The sequence below is a fragment of the Eptatretus burgeri genome, chromosome 2 (assembly GCF_056783735.1).
Source record: "Eptatretus burgeri isolate ZD-2024b chromosome 2, Ebu_testis_v1, whole genome shotgun sequence".
Taxonomy (NCBI): domain Eukaryota; kingdom Metazoa; phylum Chordata; class Myxini; order Myxiniformes; family Myxinidae; genus Eptatretus; species Eptatretus burgeri.
The window spans coordinates 4,983,638-4,988,637 of NC_140962.1; positions in this window are offsets into that span (position 1 = coordinate 4,983,638).

Below are 5,000 nucleotides of genomic sequence, written 5' to 3' on the forward strand. Positions count from 1 at the left end.
CTTCTCCACCACGCCGATGACAACCACCTTCTCCACCATTACAACCACCAACCGCCTCCTCCACAACACCAACCACCCTCTCCACAACGACATCTCACCATCTTCTAAACCACATCTCCCCCGATAAATCAACACGAACAACATCGCCTCACCTTCATCTTCGAAACGACACCATCTTGGCGCCAGCCATGGCGAGTCCGCATCGAACGGCATCGCTGCAGGCAGACGCGGGGATTTCCTCGCTGCGCAAGTCTGTGATTTCCCGCACGTCCGCTCGCCGCGCCCTGTCGCTGTCTTCGCGCACATCCGCTCTGTGCAAGCTTCGTCCGAGAATCGGATCAGGAGATCAAGAGGGGCGGAGCCAGCGGGTAGGGGGGTTAGAGATCAGAGGTGAGGGATCGAAGGCCAAACCTAGTCTCTCGGGCCCTATAAAAGGACGAGCGGAGTGCCAAGCGTGGCGAGTCTGTGGAGTGTCTGTCGGGGCTCGGAGCGCCTGGAGCCTGCAGTCGGTGGAGAAGCTGAGGAGAGCGGAGGAGACGTGAGCGGGGAGCACGGCCAAGCCTACTCTGCCGCGCGGAGCTGCGTGTTCGTGTGCGGGACGTGGAGAGTGCCGGAGAGAGCTCGCCAACCAGTACCGAACGGTCTGAGGTGATCGGGCATCGGAACAGTCCGAGGATCGCTGAGGGACGGACGGGTTCTTAAAGAGAGCATCAACTCTGAAAGAGCAAAGACCCGTTCGTTCCTCTCAGGCGTTGCCGGCTGGGGCCCGAACCACCAGGCCGCGGCCGAGCCGCGGTTACGCTCGCTGCCGTGGGGACGGGACGTCGCGGGTCGCCCCAGCGAGTCACCACCATTGAAGGTAACCTACGCGGCCTCTTGGAGCTCCTTCAGTCCTCAAAGCTCCATGTTATAAAGACCCCGAGAGGTCCAGTTTACCCCCTTGCCTTTGATGGGGTTCTTTTTCCTTGTTTCTTTGTGTGAGAGATGTGGCGCCAAGTCCGATAAGTAGAACTGATAAGTGTGTAAAGAATAAATAGACGGTCGTAGCGCTTTGTCTTGCTCGCGTCTTGTCCCTACCCCCATCCATTGCATAACTACATGCATGTTTTGCATTCATTGCTTGATTGAAAACGTGCATGGTTGTGTACAAATAAATGTGCTCGTTTGAATGTTAACCCATTCGTTGTGTCCTCTTTCCCCAATTGAACTGCCATCTTGCCCTCGGAATATAGTTGGTTCTTAAATAGCTGGTAAAGCGATCGGGTCCAACGGGAGTCGCGATAACACCCCGCTCGGTTATCCCAAAATGGAGCGAGCTGCATTCAGTGGCTCGTGTCCCAACGGCCCTGTTGAGGTACAATCTCTCGGTAATCTACCCGCACGATTAATTAGGTATATTGACAATTCGCGATTGACCCTGTAGCGCGGGTAGAGTGCGGACAAGGTTGTGGTGTGGTTAAGAACACACGAACCTTCACTTAAGGTTAAAGTGGTTAATGTTGTGTTGTGGTTTTCGGCGTTGATCCGGAAAGCTGCGACTGGATTGTCCGTTCGGTGGGCGAAGCGGCCGCTATTGGTCAAACATGGTCGTTCGCATGCTGGCGGGCGGGAAATCTACAATATATATATATATATATATATATATATATATATATATATATATATATATATATATATATATATATATATATACATATATACATACATACATATATATATACATACATACATACATACATACATGTAAAGCCTGGTGTTGGCGCAGTGGCTTGGGACCCAAAAGGTCCTGAGTTCAAGCCCCGTTGGGACACTGAATTAATACATATATATATATATATATATATATATATATATATATATATATATATATATATATATATATATATACACCAAGTTGAAAACACCAGGGGGTTGACTCAGCCTGCCATCCTTCCGTGGTCGGCGAAATGAGCAACAGTTGTACTGGGCCCGGTGTATGCCCCGGTTAGAATAGGTGTACCATATCCCTGTGTGTCGTAAGAGGCGACCAGGGTTGCGTAAGGAAGGGCATCCGGCGTAAAAGACCTATGCCAAATCATTATGCGGACAACAAAACGAATTTCCATACCGGATCGGTCGAGGCCCGGGTTACCAACGACCGCCACCGGTACCGGTGGTCAGCAGGGTCAGGTCAGGTCAGGTATGGGAGCATGTGCCAGAACAGCGCGTCGCTGCGTCCACTTTCCGCCGGTACTCCAGGGGCCTCCGTCTGGCCATCCCCCAGGCAGATGCCAGGCCCATCCCCATCTCCTTGAGATGATGGTCAACCTGCTGCAACCATGAGGCACGTGGTCGGCCCACTGGCCTCCTCCACTCATGAGACTCCCTCGCTGAGAGAATCTGGTAAGCAGGATCAGCGTCAGGAAAACGAGCCACATGTCCATACAGCCGCAACTGACGCTCACGGACTATGCAGGTAACAAATCTCATCCGAGTCTCTCTCAGCAACCGCTCGTTGGATACAAAATCCGACCAGCGATAGCCAAGGATTCTCCGAAGAGACCTGGTACCAAAGGAATTAAGTCTCCGTCTCAGATCCTTGGTCAGAGTCCAAGTCTCGCACCCATAGAGCAAGACTGGAAGTACCAAGGACCTGAAGATTCGGACTTTCATCCTCCCGCACAGGTACCGGCAGCGCCACACCCCATGATCCAGTGAATCCATGACTCCCCAGGCCTGACCCAGACGTCTATTGACCTCTGACTCGCAGCCAGCAGAGACATGAATATCACTGCCAAGGTAAGTGAATCTCTCCACGACCTCAACATCCTCACCACAAACAGACACAGACAGGGCAGCAGCATCCAAGATGTCACCGAAAGCCTGGATCTTAGTTTTGACCCAAGAAACCCGTAATCCCAGCGGCTCCGACTCTTCATTCAGCACCTCGAGGGCCCCCAAAAGGATGTCGAAAGTCTCCGCAAAGATGACTGCATCGTCTGCAAAATCAAGGTCCGAGATCTTGACATTCCCAAACGATGCACCGCAACTTGATCTCTCCGACATCCTCCCTAAAATCCAGTCCATACAAGTGCTGAAAAGTGTGGGGGCAAGTACACATTCCTGACGAACTCCAGTAACAACTGAAAATAAGTCAGAGGTGGTACCACCACACTTCACAGCACTCTCAGTACCAGAGTAGAGTTCAGACATCAGATCGATCAGTTTTGGTGGCACCCCACGAAGACCAAGAATCCTCCAGAGGACATCCCGATTCACTGAATCGAACGCTTTACAGAGATCAACATAGGCTGCAAGCAGCCCCTGCAGAAACTCTCGTCTGCGTTCGGTGAGGACACGAAGTGCAAGGATACGGTCAATCGTTGACCTCTTTGGTGTAAAGCCTGACTGCTCTAGACGCTGGTGCTCAAGCAGATGGTGGCGAACCCTATCACGAATTATCCGAGCAAAGACCTTGCCCGGCACTGAGAGCAGCGTCACCCCTCGGTAGTTGTTGCAGTCTTGGCGATCACCCTTCCCTTTCCAGAGAGGGACAACAAGGCCCCTCTTCCAGTCAGTTGGGATGATGCCTGTGTTCCAGGCAGAGCACAAAACTGCATGCAACGACATGAGTGCAGCATTTCCACCAGCCTTGAGAAGTTCGGCATGGATGCCACAGATCCCTGGAGCTTTGCCCCGTTTCAACTGGTTCACCGCAGCCCGTGTTTCCACAAGCGAAGGTGGACCACAGTTGATTTGAGGGTCAGCAACAGGGATTGTGTAACACCCTTGACGTCCAACTCGACAGCTCGGGGATCAGCCTGGTACAACCGCTCAAAGTAACCGGCCCAGCGGGCCTTCACTTCAGACTCCTCTGTCAAGAGCCTACCACTCTCTGCTCGAACTGCAGTGCTCCGAGGGATGGGCTTGGATGAACGTAATGCGCGAATTCCCCTGTAAGCGGGACGAGAATCACCTGTCCACAGGTGATGCTCTACCCCCTCACAGATTCCTCGCACATAGGCCTCCTCGTCCACCCTCAGTGCACGGACAGTTTTACGCCTCAGCTCCCTGAACAGCTCAGCTCTGCCATTCAGCCTGGCCCTGCGACTGATCAATGGTATCCAGTGTCCCTCGAGAGAAAAAATTCTTCTTTGCCCTGCGGTGAGTTCCAAGACATCCACCGGCAACATCAAGGACGGTGGTCTTGAAGGCGCTCCACAACTCTTCAGGACCCACCAAAGCACCCAGACCCCCCAAGTGTCCACTCAGCCTGTTCGCAAACTCCTCAGCTACTCTCTCATCCCTGAGCTTGGCAACATCCAGCCTAGGCTGGGATGGTATCATTCTCCAGGATTTAAGGTGCAGCTTTAGAGTTGCTACAACAAGCCTGTGGTCAGTATTGAGGAACTGAGCACTCCGGTAGACCCTGCAGTTCTGGATCATCCTCCAACGACCGTCAATGAGGACATGGTCAATCTCCTTTGCCACACCGCCAGCGTTGGAATACCAAGTCCAGCGATGCGCTAAAACCATGAACCAGCCACCCTAAGTCCATGACTTCTTGCAAAGTCAAGGAACTTAGTGCTATTCTGGTTCATAGTTCCTGACCCATGGGGACCAACACACACCTCATAACCATCCCTATCAGTTCCAGTCGATGCATTGAAATCCCCCAAGACTAGAAGTGTATCTCGTCTGGGGCACTGATCAACCACAGACTCGAGTGTGGCGTAGAATGCATCCTTCACGGTGAGATCATTCGCCTCAGTAGGAGCATAAACAGAGACCAGGGAAATGACACCTAAGGAGTGATGAATCCTTAATCTCATAATCCGCTCGTTGACCGGTGTTACCTCAATTATCATTGGGGTCAGCTTATTGGACACAGCTACAGCAACTCCTTGGGGATGGTAACCATCAGAGCGACCAGACCAATAGTAGGTGTAACCACCCACCATTATCTCGCCGCAATCCGGTCTCCGAACCTCAGAGAGAGCTGCAATCCCGATGTCCAAACG